Source organism: Bactrocera neohumeralis, unplaced genomic scaffold (assembly GCF_024586455.1).
Source record: "Bactrocera neohumeralis isolate Rockhampton unplaced genomic scaffold, APGP_CSIRO_Bneo_wtdbg2-racon-allhic-juicebox.fasta_v2 cluster10, whole genome shotgun sequence".
Classification (NCBI taxonomy): domain Eukaryota; kingdom Metazoa; phylum Arthropoda; class Insecta; order Diptera; family Tephritidae; genus Bactrocera; species Bactrocera neohumeralis.
In genome coordinates, this window is record NW_026089623.1 from 11,856,015 (window position 1) to 11,871,891 (window position 15,877).

At 34.2% G+C, this 15,877-nt stretch overlaps 1 long non-coding RNA gene across 1 annotated transcript; it reads right to left on the minus strand.

Moving 5' to 3' along the window:
* Positions 1 to 11,031: 11,031 nt before the first annotated feature.
* On the minus strand, positions 11,032 to 12,544 carry LOC126765484 (uncharacterized). Its single transcript, XR_007668452.1, has 3 exons — positions 12,520 to 12,544; positions 11,325 to 11,364; positions 11,032 to 11,218 (listed from the first exon to the last, which is right to left on the minus strand). It is a non-coding gene; the product is annotated as an uncharacterized LOC126765484 (long non-coding RNA).
* Between the last annotated feature and the right edge of the window lie 3,333 nt (positions 12,545 to 15,877).

The following is a 15,877-nucleotide window of genomic DNA, read 5'->3' on the forward strand; positions in this document are numbered from 1 at the left end:
CCACTCTCGAGCATGCGACGAACAATTGGCCGTGGGAGAATCACGGTTCTTCCAAATTGACGCCGCACACTTGAAACGTTTGCCCTTGCGATTTGTTGATGGTCATCACAAAGGCAAGACGTACTGGGAACTGCAAGCGCTTAAATTCAAACGGCATGTCCGTTGGATTCATGAGAATGCGTGGTAAGTCTACAACTTCACCTGCTGCCTTGCCATTTAGTATTGTTGCTTCAATCAAATTTGGCCACAATTTTTTGACTGAAAGTCTTGTGCCATTACACAAAGTCGGTGGCTTCAGATTTCGTAGAAGTATAATGGGTGAACCAACTTTCAGGACCAAACGGTGCGGTGGCAGACCGGGGGGATCCAAAGAATTCAAGAATTCAGTTGGATAATTGACTACTTCATCTTGATTTAAAACGCTATCAATCGATGTACATATATATTGTAGCTTCTCCTGGCAGTTTTTCTTGAATGGAAAAATTGATTTTGTTGACGTGTATATTTTTCGGTGCCAATATTGCGCGTTCACTTAAATAATCGTGGCGTTGATAGTGTTGAACAATATTCGGAAATACACTTTCAATCAATTCTTTTTTCGATTGTAAAAGTGTACAAAAGTTGTTCGGCAATGTGATCAAACCGGTATCATCGATTGGTATTTTGCCTTCGCCAATGTCCAACAACTTCGAAAACGCCGCTGCGGATCGATCATTTTGCAATTGGACTCGCATGTTGATGGTAAGGGTCAGCGTTTGAACATGTCTCCACAAAACTGACGATTTTAAACATACGTTTATTTCGTCGGCAGGAGTTGATCGAGGAATGACTGACAAAGTTTGCCGAAAATCGCCGGATAATAAGACTAATGCTCCGCCAAAAATTTGTTGCTTTCGGCGTAAATCTTGCATTGTTCTATTGAATGCTTCTAATGACTTTTTGTTAACCATTTGGCACTCATCCCATAGAACTATTCCAGCTCCTCGCAAAACTTTTGCCATTGTTGAATTCCTCGATATGTTGCACGTTGGTGTTTCAACGACTTGGATGTTCAACGGTAATTTCAACGCAGAATGTGCTGTTCGGCCGCCACCAAGTAGAGTAGCAGCGATGCCTGACGAAACAATTGCCAGCGCAAATTTCTGCTGTGACCGTATAGTAGCAAGAATCAAAGAGATCAGAGACGTTTTCCCTGTACCACCGGGCGCATCAAGAAAGTAGAATCCACCGGCGTTATTGTCAACCGCTCGTATAATCTTATCATAAGCATTTTTCTGCTGAATATTCAATTTGGTAATGTTAGCTTGTATGAAAACACGCAATTCATTGCAATCGTATTGTTGCTCACGTTGAAGCTCATGGTCAATGACTGGGCGCAGTAATGCCAAGTTGCGCTAATGCCTTATTCGCAATTGTAAGGCAAAGATCATCAACCAATATCAAAGCAGAATTATACATTTGTAATGTATATAGCAAGTCCGCGTCCGATGCTCGATTATGCGCCAAAATTAATAAGTCCTCGGTCATGCAGTCTTTGTACTTATTCCACAGTTATTGCGGATTTGACCGAAGGCATGTAGATATTATTATGGCGAATAGTACGCGTATTTGTTTTTGATGAGATGTGAGTGATGCGTCATGAAGTGCGGTGTCCCAATGCATATCATCTTCTAACAAATGCAATCGCTGACATGCTTCACGATACGTCGCACACAACTGACCATCAACAGTTTTCAAATCATCAAATGATCTTGGTCCGGTCACGTTGACTAATAGCAGACGCAAATAAAATCATTCGGCGTTGTTCGGATGGATGGTGTAAATGCGTCTTATGGCATCGGTTTTACGGACATTTGAATAACCGTCAACACGCTCCCCTTGCTTTCGTCGTTGAAATGTTTTCGATGATGGATTGCAAGTGAAATATTGTGGTATTTCGGAATATAGCAATGTTCTTGCAAATTCATCGTTTTCACACAACTCGAAAAAGGTAGTTAGTGTTGTCCCCGGTGGTCGTGCTAGAGTATGCATATAGTTTTGGTGCTAAGATTGGAAATAAATACACTGAGTTTCTTTGCTCTGCTCCAATCTTAATTTTGGTGCTAAGGTTGGAAATAAATACACCGAACTTCTTTGCTCAGCTCCAATCTTAGACTAAGTTTTCTTTATTTATTTCTGTCTAGCTTACGTACTAATTTTATGTGCGCGCAGGCACTTATCTTGTTACATATAAAACACATACATATGTACATATATTTGCATGCATGAGGAATTTACTTGGTCAGCAAAAATGTGTAACCAAACTTGATTCGTTTCAAGATAGAGTTCATATATGAAGTCTATCTTGAAATGAATAGTGTTTATTTTTTCTAGGGAGTATATGTCAATATGTGACTCCTCCACCCCTAGACTCAATGGTCTCCATTGAATATCTAACATTGAATGCTGCCAAGTTTTCTTATTATTACTAGTAATTATAGTATAGAAGTATATTTACATTGTTGTCTCTATTTTATTTTGTTCATGCTTTGAACTTGACATTGGACCAATTATGGTATTTGTTTTTTTTTTTTTTGTGTTTTCCTCATTTGAAAGAGGTTGAATTTGTAGCTCTACATTAAGATTTGTATTTTTATTTCTTTTATATATTATACATTTTACCAATATTCCTATTGCTATTAATAGTATTATTAGTATGCTTATGCCATAATTAACATTTTTATGTATTTTTAATTCTTCCAACTTCTTTATATTTTTTCCTTGATTTATTATTATGTCTGAAAAATGTATTACTTTTTCAAACTGTAATACATCAGATTCTTTTTCAGGGAAAATATATCTTTCCTCTACAATAACTTTTTGGTTTTGAAATGATTTATTTTTTATTTCGAGTTTACAATTATAAAAATTTACTAATGCATTTCCTTCGAGTACAATTTGTCTATTGTCACAGTTTTGTTTCAATTCTATTTTATATGCATTTTTAATCAGGATAGTATCGTCTTCGATATCTTCGATCATTGTGTTATTGTTATATTCGTATTTACATTGGTTAAACGAGCAGACGTTAATTTCTTCTAAATTTTTGAAATGTGCTCCTTCTGTATGTTTATATATTTTGTTTCCTATTGTAATTGCATATTTCTGTTCTCCTATCATTTCAAAATGTTGCTTATTAGGTAATGGCGTTATTAGTATTAGATCTGCTTTAACGTGTGAAATTGGTATTTTTATAGCTAAAAGTAATGCGTCATCTTTATATGAAAGGAGTCCCGTCTCTACGTGTTTTAATTTAAAAATGTCAATATTGAATCTTTCAATTTCTTCTGTTGATAATATACTAGGGTGTAATATATTATGCTTTGCTGAAGCTATGTTTTCTTGAATTTGTTCAATTTTACTTTCTAGGTGTTTAAGTTTAAGCATCTGATCGGAATAAAGCATGTGTTTTATAATTTTTTCGTTTGATTTATTTATTTTTTCAAAGGTTTTTAGTATTTCTGTCCTATCGTCTTCTATGGTTCTTTTTAATGTATTAATGGATTTATTGAAGTTGTCATTTACATATATTTGTTGATTTACCGCTCCTATTATCTCATGATTGTTCCTCTCTATTATTTCTAAATGTTGTAGTATGTTTTCCCTATCTTCATTGTCCATTGTTCCGAAGAGCCATTTGTATGTAGTCCCTACTATATTAAATAGTCCTCTGCGTTTTCTGGTATTATATCCTATAGGCATTAATGTGTTTATTTTTGCTTTAATAGACTTTATTTCTTCGTATAATATTTCCCTGTTATTCCTGTTATATTGATTGAAATTATTTTCTAAGTTATTTTCAATTTTATTTATAATCTGCTTAAATTCCTTGGGGTGTATTATATGGATTACCGTTGCGGTTTGATTTACTATCTCTATCTCTCTGATTCTTATTTTAGCGTATCCCGATTGGTTTTCAAGCTTGTTTATTTGGAGAAGTCCATTGATTGCCGTTATTACCGTTAAGAGTATTATAATTTTCGCCATATTAATCCTGAAATTTAAATTTTCGTTTAACTTGAGTCTTGTATGCTTTTTTAAACTTTGAATCTTTAGATATTAAGTGATTTCCCTCTTCTTTAAAATTGTCTACTCCCTTGTATCTTGGTTGCGCTTTGTTAACTCTATGATTCTTTATATATTTATTTTGAAAATCTTGTATGTTTACCCTGTTTTCTTTTCTATTGATATAATTTATTATATTTTCTTTTTGCTTTTGTAATTTTTCCGCGAGTTTGTTTAGTTCTTGTTCAGAAAGTAAGTTATTTATGAAATCAATTGGCTTCTTTTTTGTCGTAGAATGTATGGTATTATTATAAGCAGTTATTGCTTTGAATACTTTCTCTTTCAGATTGTCGTTGTTATTTTCATCGGCATTAAAAAGTCTTAAGTGTTCGTTCAAAGTTAAGTGTAATCTTTCAACATCTGCGTTACCTGTTTTATTATAAGTGGTCGTTAGGTGTAGGTTTATTTTATTATCTTTTAAGAATTGTTTTATTGGTACTGTATCTAATTCATTATCTGTTACTAAAGTTTCCGGTTTGCCTAAATATTGAATTCTTTCTTTTATGGCATTTACAATTGATATCCAAGTTCTGTCCTTTAATGATTTGACTGTTGCGTATTTTGTTAATTTATCGATGCTTGTGAGGTACATTATGCCTCTTTGTGGGTACCAAATATCAAAATGAACAATTTCATTATGTTTTTCAGGAGTTTCCGTAATATTTAAACTATGTTTGATAGGGTTTCTGTCGAACTTCGCCCTGTTGCATATTTCACAGTTATTGATGTATTTCTGAATTTCTTTTTGTAATTTGGGGTAGTAGTGTGTTTTTTTTATTTCCTCAAATATTTCATTTATTCCCCTGTGATTATTTTCCAGGTGTTTCTCTTCTATCAATGTTAAAAGTTCTCCTTTATCTGTTATATCTTTTAAAATTATGTTTGATTTCATTATCTTTAGATTTATATTATTTGCGAAAAATTTTATATATAACTCTTGAATTTGTAGAAATAATTTGTCATCTGGGCAGTAAATTACGATTAATCCTTTTTCGGGTAGATTCTCTTGCATTATTTTTAAAATGTCGCTTTCAAGTGTTACGTTTATTATATTTCTTATTTTTCTTTGATGTATTATTTTCTTTGTTATTGATTGCCTTTGCGCTCTTTGAATTATTAGTTGATTTTTATATATATTGATTGCATTTTCTGTTATTTTTATGAAGTATGTACTATCCGTTTCTGCACTATGTACTGTATCTATGTCGTCATCATTGAATATTTCATTTAGATTCAATTCTAGCATATTGTTATTTTCATAATTTAGTCTGCTTAGACCATCTGCAATTACATTTTCTTTACCTTTTATATATAAAATGTCGAAATCAAATTCATTGAGTTTAATTTTCCACCTTTGGAGTTTAGCATTTGGTTCTTTTAAGTTGTTTAGCCAAACTAATGGTCTATGATCAGTTTTAATAACAAAGTGTCGGCCAAATAAGTACGGACGGAAATATTTCGTTGCCCAAACTATTGCGAGTAACTCTTTTTCTATCGTACTGTAATTTTTTCATGCCCATTCAAGGTACGACTGGCAAATGAAATTGTTTTGTTATCTTGCATAAGGGCTGCTCCTAGAGCAAAATTACTATCATCTGTGACAAGAGTAAAGGTTTTTGTGAAATCTGGGTGAATTAAAATGGGGTCATTTTTTATCAACATTTTTAATTTAAAGAACGAATCTTTGTAATCTTGATCATCTATGTTAATTTTTAAGCCCTTTTTTAAATATTTTATTAAATGGTATGCTATTTTGGAGTAATCTTTAATAAATCTCCTACAGTATCCCGTAATACCTAAAAATGCTTTTATTTCCTTAACGCTTCTTGGAAGTAGAATCTTTTCTATTGCTTCCACTTTTTGAGGGTTTGGTTTAATACCATCTTTTGTAATTAAGTGACCAAGGAATTTTGTTTCTTGTCTTAGGAAATCGCATTTATTTAATTGGATCTTTAGATTTTTTTCTTTTATTCTCATTAAAATTTTGCTCAATGATTCTAGGTGCTCTTCTACGCTTGTAGAAAATACTAGAATATCGTCCATGTACACAATGCAAATTTTGCCGATATATTCTTTCAATATATCGTTCATTAGCCTTTGGAACGTTGCCGGTGCATTTCGCAATCCAAAGGGCATTCTTAGAAATTCATAATGTCCATTTGCAGTGGAGAACACTGTTTTATGTATGTCGCGTTCATCCATTTCAATTTGATGAAAACCTTTGGCTAAATCGAGTGTTGAAAAATATTGGCATCTTCCCAATTTGTCAAATATATCGTCTATATTTGGAATTGGAAATCTGTCTTCCGTAGTTACGCTGTTCAACTTCCTGTAGTCGATCACAAGACGCCATTTTTGTTCATTGGTTGCGTCCAGCTTCTTTGGTACCAGCCAAATAGGGCTGTTGTAAGGACTAGAGGATGCTCTAATTATACCTTGGGTTAACATTTGGTCTATTTGTTTTTCTATTTTCCGGTTTGTGTATTTCTGGGTATCGGTAGATTTTAGAGTAAACCGGAATATCATTTTTGGTTATTATTCTATGTCTTGTTGAACTTGTAAATGTTAAATTATCATCTTCGTTGTAAAATACGCTTTTATATCGTTTAAGTATATTTATAAGTCTATTTTTGTCTATACCGTTAAGGTGATTGGTGTCAACGAATTCTGTGACACATTTATCTTTTATGTCATTACAGAGGATTTCCACCTCATTGTCTTTATAGCTTATTTCGTTATATATCTCTTCTTCTTTTGTTAGATAAAAAGTCAGTATTGTTTTATTTGTTTTTATAATTCTGTTTGGGTAGTCTATTATCGCATTTATCTTCGTTAAAATATTGTTACCAATGAGTCCGTCAAAGTGCTTGTTAAAATTACATTCCAGAAATTCACATATGATTTCTTTTTCGTTAAATTCTTTAAATATTGGGAATCTGCAAAGTTTCTTAACTTCCGTTTTTCTTCCCATTGCTGTGACTTGCACATCTACTTCCCTCTTCCATTTCGGGTTACAAACATTTTCGTTGATCAAACTGAACTCTGCTCCAGTGTCAATGATGAAATATAACTTTTTTATGTGTGTATCTATTATTATATAGGGTAATTGTTTTGTGGATCCCACTGAAAATTTGTATTTGCATTGCCAATATCCATAGGTTCCGGTTTATTGCGATTTGATATTGCGGACCGATTATAATTTCCTGATTGGTTGTAATTCCGCGTTTGATTCCCGTCCCTTTGTTGATTAAAGTTTCTCTGTGGGTTGAAATTTCCCTGTTGGTTATGATTTGTGTTTGTTGTCTGGTTTGACATTCTAGTTTGGCTTGATCCGTTGCCACTGTTATAGTTATTACCTACATTCCTTTGAAAATAGCCACTGTTATACCTGTTTTGTGGCATATAATTGTTGTTATTGTTATTTTCGTTTCTTGGGACATAGCCACCGTTATACCTGTTTTGTGGCATATAATTGTTATATCTATTATAACTACTGTTATAAGTGGGGATATTATTTGTATTTTGGTTTGGTCTGGAAAATGTTCTATTATTAACGTTATCGCTAAAATTAGTCCTACGATAGCTATTTGGGTTAGGATCTTTCCTTTGTTGCCCTAGCGCTGTGAAACCTTGATGTCTAGCTTCTAATATTATTTTGTATGCCTTTTCTAGACTATCCGGGCCTCTTGCTATAATCATAGTTTTAGTTGGTTCTAGGAGATGTTCCTTAAATGTTTTCAGTGCTATCCTATTAACTTCATTCGTTGAGAAATTTAAATCATTATGCGCTAATATTCTATTATGTAGTTTATTCCTAATTTTATTTATTTTAAAATAATAATTTTCTATTGTTGAGTCAAGACTGATGGTTTTCAACTCATCCATAAGTTCTGCTGATCTTCTCTTTTCCCCGCAATTGCTCAGAAGTATTTGTTTCAATGTTTCCCAATCACTAACTTGTCCGTATCTGTGGATTATTTCCCTAGTTTTTCCTACGCATCTTCCTTTCAGAAAATTAAATAAAATTTTTTGATTGCTTACATCAAAAGTTAGTATTGTGGGTAATATGTCTTCAATTTGCCTAATAAAGTCCGTTAATTGGTTCGGATCTCGTCCATCAAATTCTGAAATTCCATTAATGCAATTCAAAGTGAGTTGAAAAAATGGTATGGTGGATGCTTCCATTTTGAGCAAATTTTATTTCAAGTCAAAAAAAAATATTCGTAATTATGTTGGTTGAACTTAGTTTTATGTAAAAAGTTCCTACTGGGTATTTAGTTGATCTTGTTGACCGTTTGAGAGGTGTTGTCTACTCTTGTAGTGAAGACACCTATCTAACAGTTTGAAAAGAAATTTAGTCGAGACACATTAGCACTTCTATCATTACAGTTTTGGAGTCACTGTTTTAATGAAACATTATTTCGATTTTGCAACACTACACTTTTGTATACGCCCGATAGAATTTTTGTTTTACACTGTTGTACAATAATTTTTTTTTTTTCACATTGCTTTGTAGTTGTATTTTCTTACTTAATCTAAAAAACTTTAATATATTTATATATATTGTTCTTACTCTTTTTTTTTTCTGCTGTTTGGTCCTGTTGCTACTGTTGCTTTTGTTACTGCTGTGAATGTTGTTGTAAATGCTGTTACTGCTGTTGCTTTTGTTGCTGCTGTTGATGTTTTTGTAAATGCTGTTACTGCTGTTGCTTTTATTGTAGTTGCTGTTACTGCCGCTGCTTTATTAATGCCGACGCTCTCATTAGCTTCCCGAAATTGTTAATTTAAGAGTGCATTATCAACTCTTTTCCAATGAATTAATTGTTAATTTTAATTTACTTGTCGCCTGTTTATCCTCGTCGCCAGTTTTGGTGCTCAGATTGGAAATAAATACACTAAGCTTCTTTGCTCTGCTCCAATCTTAATTTTGGTGCTAAGGTTGGAAATAAATACACCGAACTTCTTTGCTCAGCTCCAATCTTAGACTAAGTTTTCTTTATTTATTTCTGTCTAGCTTACGTACTAATTTTATGTGCGCGCAGGCACTTATCTTGTTACATATAAAACACATACATATGTACACTGGTCGGCATATATATTTTGACATGGCGATGCCTCAGTTTCGGTTTGAAATTTTATTTATTTTAAAGAGAAAAGTATTTATGGATTGTACATAGTTCATTTAGTTACAATATATTAAATTTTCAATATAACAATTTGTCATGTTTAACATTGATTTAGATTTTTTATTTAATTAAAACTAAAAACAAAGTACTTTCATGGGTGGCATAAGTATTTTGACAAAATTTTTTTTTTATCTTAATTTACTATTTTGTTTTATAAATCTATTTTAAACTGGAAATTAATAAAAAATATAACCTCCTTTGGTGTCTATGACCTTTTGGAGGCGATTCGGGACGGAATCGACCAAGTTTTGGAGGTATTTCAAAGGAATCTCTTTCCAATTCATTGTCACCTCAGTGATGGTTTCTGGTTTTGTCCTGGTCAGAAGCTTCTATTTCGCTTTATTAGCGACCACACATTTTCAATAATGTTTAAGTCAGGACTTTGTGGTGGCCAATCGAGGGTTTCCACCCCAACATCTCTTAAAAAACTTTAGTAATTAATCTCGCCTTATGGCATGGAGCATTGTCCTGTTGGAGAATAAATTCTTTTCCTATTAATCTGTCGCCGGAAGGAAGTGCATAATTGTTTAAGGTTTCTAAATATCGGTTCTGGTTCATGGATCCGTCTATGGGAACCAAGTCTCCCACACCATTGTATGAAACTGCGCCCCAGAACATTACGCTCCCATCCCCATGGCTTACTCTTTGACACACAGGAGCAATTTTTTTACGATAATTCTTGTTAATTCTTACAAAAGCTTTCTTTTGAGATGCGTGGAATTCAAAACTACTCTCATCCGTCCACAGGATTTTACGCCAAAATGAAGGGGACTTGGTGATGTACCTTTTCGCGAACTCCAAACGCTTTAGTCTATTTTTGGGGTGATAAAAGGTATTGGCTTTGCAATATATGTTTTCATATCTGCTTTAATCAAACGCCTGCGTATTGTTCTCTCACTTATGGAAGTGGATGCAGTCTCATTCCATTTCAAGGACACAGCCTTTGGTGTTATTAGAGGGTCCTTCTTAAAAGCACGGACGATAAGACGGTCGGCATCAGCTCCTGTCTTTCGATTTCTGCCTTTACGGCGAACATAGATGACATCGTTACATTTTTTATATTTATTGATTTGATAGTAAATGGTCTGACGAGACAAATTATATTCCCTAGCGATGTTTATTACGGAAAAAGCCAAGTTGTAGTTGATCACAATTTCTGATCTTATTTTGGTGCTCAGCTCAGATGTTTTAACCATTTTAAATATTAAAAGATCAACTTTATGCAATGTTAATGAAAACTTGTAATAATATTCTTGAACCACACTTTCAGCTTGCCTAGAAACAACTAAATCACGCAATGACAAAATATATATGCCGCTGCAAAAATCATTGCTTGCCGGCATTCTTATCAGCAGAACGAAAAAACAAAAGACAATTGACGAAATATTTCGCATATTTACAGTTATTAATTTGCACTTCTCTTTCATCATCATTTTCGGTTCTAATAATGCACCGGTACTTAGTTCAAGAGTCTAAAGGTCAAATGAATACTATGACAAAATATATATGCCGACCAGTGTACATATATTTGCATGCATGAGGAATTTGCTTGGTCAGCAAAAATGTGTAACCAAACTTGATTCGTTTCAAGATAGAGTTCATATATGAAGTCTATCTTGAAATGAATATTGTTTATTTTTTCTAGGGAGTATATGTCAATATGTGACTATATTTGAAGTACATAAATAAAAATATGCATATTTGAAGTATATAAATAAAAATGGAAAAATTAACCTAAAACTACATCTTAAACTATGTATTTTACCCACACACGCATATGCAATAAGACCCACCAACAGTGTATTTGCGAACCGCATGGAAGCACTTACGAAACAATAACAATACTCACTTGCTTTGTGTGTGTTGCACGGTCAGCAGAAAAACACAAAATCGGTTCGAATAAATGTAGCAAATGGATGGAATTAAATCTGGAAAAAACACACAATGTTGAAACACTTTTTTTACACAGACCGCGCATTTTCAAGCGACAATCGAACCGCATGGCATCACATATGAAAGAACAACAATACTCACTTGCTTTGTGTTGTACGCAGAATGTTAATCACGTTGAAATCTGAGAAAAATACACACAATGTTGAAACATTTTTATACTCTCGCAACAATGTTGCTAAGGAGAGTATTATAGTTTTGTTCACATAACGGTTGTTTGTAAGTCCTAAAACTAAAAGAGTCAGATATAGGGTTATAGGGTCCGTCCGTCTGTCCGTCCGTCCGTCCGTCTGTCCGTCCGTCCGTCCGTCTGTCCGTCCGTCCGTCTGTCCATCCGTCCGTCCGTGCAAGCTGTAACTTGAGTAAAAATTGAGATATCATGATGAAACTTGGTACACGTATTCCTTGGCTCCATAAGAAGGTTAAGTAATGAGATGGGTAAAATCGCCCCACTGCCACGCCCACAAAATGGCGGAAACCGAAAACCTATAAAGTGTCATAACTAAGCCATAAATAAAGATATTAAAGTGAAATTTGGCACAGAGGATCGCATTAGGGAGTGGCATATTTGGAAGCAATTTTTTTGGAAAAGTGGGCGTGGCCCCGCCCCCTACAAAGTTTTTTGTACATATCTCGGAAACTACTATAGCTATGTCAACCAAACTCTACAGAGTCGTTTCCTTCAGGCATTTCCATATACAGTTCAAAAATGGAAGAAATCGGATAATAACCACGCCCACCTCCCACACAAAGGTTATGTTAAAAATCACTAAAAGTGCGTTAACCGACTAACCAAAAACGTCAGAAACACTAAATTTCACGGAAAAAATGGCAGAAGGAAGCTGCACCCAGGCTTTTTATAAAAATTGAAAATGGGCGTGGCCTCGCCCACTTATGAACCAAAAACCATATCTCAGGAACTACTCAACCGATTTCAATGAAATTCGGTATATAATATTTTCTTAACACCCTGATGACATGTACGAAATATGGGTGAAATCGGTTCACAACCACGCCCTCTTCCAATATAACGCTATTTTGAATTCCATCTGATGCCTTTTCTGTATAATACATACGAGTATGTATATATGTACTTTAGGAACCAATGATGATAGCGGCATAAAACTTAAAAAATACGGTATTTGAAAAATATGTAAATGACGTATAATGAAATCTCGATTATCACTTAATCATACGAGAGTATAAAATGTTCGGTGACACCCGAACTTAGCCCTTCCTTACTTGTTTTTTATACACTCAGTGCATTCGGAACACTCACGTTCTGTATGTCTTGTTAGCTTGACAGTTATCCATAGAAAGTACGAATGACAGGCAAAAACGATCAACATGCGATGTCAATGTTTTTTATTAATTGTAAACATCTGCCACTTGTTTTTTTTTTGTTTTTTTTTTTTTGCAAAACGTGCAATGATGCACACATTAAATTTCTTATGTGCACCCTCCAAACAGACCCCAATCACCCCTGAAAATTTCATTGAAATCGGGCAAGCCGTCTAGGAGGAGTATGCGAACAGGAAGTTTTGCCACTTAATTTTATATACATATATAGATGTATCGGGTGATTTTTAAGAGCTTGATAACTTTTTTTTAAAAAAAAAACGCATAAAATTTGCAAAATCTCATCGGTTCTTTATTTGAAACGTTAGATTGGTTCATGACATTTACTTTTTGAAGATAATTTCATTTAAATGTTGACCGCGGCTGCGTCTTAGGTGGTCCATTCGGAAAGTCAATTTTGGGCAACTTTTTCGAGCATTTCGGCCGGAATAGCCCGAATTTCTTCGGAAATGTTGTCTTCCAAAGCTGGAATAGTTGCTGGCTTATTTCTGTAGACTTTAGACTTGACGTAGCCCCACAAAAAATAGTCTAAAGGCGTTAAATCGCATGATCTTGGTGGCCAACTTACGGGTCCATTTCTTGAGATGAATTGTTCTCAGAAGTTTTCCCTCAAAATGGCCATAGAATCGCGAGCTGTGTGGCATGTAGCGCCATCTTGTTGAAACCACATGTCAACCAAGTTCAGTTCTTCCATTTTTGGCAACAAAAAGTTTGTTAGCATCGAACGATAGCGATCGCCATTCACCGTAACGTTGCGTCCAACAGCATCTTTGAAAAAATACGGTCCAATGATTCCACCAGCGTACAAACCACACCAAACAGTGCATTTTTCGGGATGCATGGGCAGTTGGCCACCAAGATCATGCGATTTAACGCCTTTAGACTATTTTTTGTGGGGCTACGTCAAGTCTAAAGTCTACAGAAATAAGCCAGCAACTATTCCAGCTTTGAAAGACAACATTTCCGAAGAAATTCGGGCTATTCCGGCCGAAATGCTCGAAAAAGTTGCCCAAAATTGGACTTTCCGAATGGACCACCTAAGACGCAGCCGCGGTCAACATTTAAATGAAATTATCTTCAAAAAGTAAATGTCATGAACCAATCTAACGTTTAAAATAAAGAACCGATGAGATTTTGCAAATTTTATGCGTTTTTTTTTTTAAAAAAGTTATCAAGCTCTTAAAAAATCACCCGATACAAATACTCAATTTGACTACAAATGTGCGAGTACAAATTCAAAACGATCCATCGGCCGACACATTTTCAAGGCAACTGTTGGCAATAGGCAATGGTCAACTTGCTGTTGATCGTGAAACTGGCTTAATCACTTTAGCAGATAACTTTTGTAATATTGCGCCGACAAAAGAAGAATTGGTGTCAAGTGTTTTTCCAAATATTGCAGAAAATTACCGCAATCATAATTGGTTAGCTCAAAGAGCTATACTGGCCGCTAAAAATAAAGACGTTGGTCAAATGAATGCAGACATTTTAACCCATGTTCCTGGCGAAGTTGTAACATATCAATCAGTTGACACGGTTACGAATCAAGACGACGCTGTTAATTATCCGACAGAATTTTTGAATTCATTGGATTTACCCGGATTTCCACCTCATCGTTAAGAATTTAAAGTGGGTGCTCCCATTATTATGCTTCGAAATATAAATCAACCACTTTTATGCAATGGGACAAGATTAGCGGTTAAAAAGGTCATAAACAATTTGATCGAAGCAACAATTTTAAAGGGGAAGTTTAAAGGTGAAGAGTTATTATATAAAAACCACTTTTTATAACATATATCTTTCTTCTCAATACTCATTTCGATTTACGGCGGTTAAACACATATTGAAATATAATTTATTATAAGAGGTAACTTTTAAACTATTTTCACTGCTCAATCCGCGTGTTTCTATTGTCTCACTTTTTTAAGAAATAGCTTTGATACAAACAGTGGCAAATTTCAAACTTCTATTTTTTTATTCTTGCCCTATGGAATCGACCACTGTGCGCCGCATTCGTCAATGTTTAAACAACAAAAAAGCTTCGATAGTGACATTCCAATAGATGAATAGTCTTTGTGTAATTTTTGTTTTAGACCAAAATCATACAGGACCTTTTTTTATGTGTCAGTTCAACAATTTATTTAACTATTATACACTCCATAAATAAACATAAAAAATCATTTTGTATTTGTCATAAATGTATTTATTATAAAAAAAAAACAGACCGACTGGTTAAATTCAACAATTAAAAAAAAAACGCGAAAATCGGTGATTCACCTCACACTGAGACGATCCCTTACATATATTCGTTCATTGGTTTGTTTAAGGTTAAAATTGTGTTTGTCATCTCATTACTGTTATCTATACTAATATTGGGTAGTCGAAAAACCCTTTTCGTATTTTGTCAATAGATGTCGTTGCAGTCGTATATATCCAGTGCTACCAATCACATTAGGGAGATTCTCTTGCTCTTGGAAGATTGCAGATTGCAAAAATCCTATACCGAAATATACAAGGGCATGAGAGCACCCATTGCGAAATCTAGTGATATTTGAACGGCTGATTCCGTCAGTTTATTGAATGACTATTATGCAAAACTTTTGTGAATGACTATTTTAACGAGTATTGTGATTGAATAAATAGAAAAAACCAAACAAATTGCTAAAGATAACTAATTTATTGTTTAAAAATGCCACAAACTTCTGAGAAACAAAATTTGTAAATTTTATAATTGAAGAAGCTGTTTCTAATATATTACTACATCTGGATGGTAATTGTTTATTTCACTTTTTTACGCTTTAAAAAATCAAAAATTTTAACTTTTTAGACGACGATAGGTATTGGAAAATAACGGATGAATTGAACGAAAGTCTTACAGTTATCTTATCGAACCATCGCGGAAATTATCAAAATGTGCCTAAGTTTTTGGAATGGAGATCTAATGTTCTTGACTATTTAGACGAAGAACGTTACCAACAAATGCTCCGAGTCTCCAGAGATTAATTTACGTTGCTGTTGGCCTTGATCAAAGACAGTGCACAGTTTAACAACGCTCAATCTATTAGACAATTTTCAGTAGATCTACAGTTAGCTAAAACCTTATATCGTTTGGGTTCATCGGGTGAAATTGCGGCAATTCGAAAAGTAGCTACACTGTTTGGAGTAGATGGTGAAATGCTTTACAAGATCACAAAGATAATACTGAATTGAAACTTACAGAAGCACCAGTTGTTAACCATTCGGCATGCATGGCCGGCAACCGCTTTCCAAATATTTCC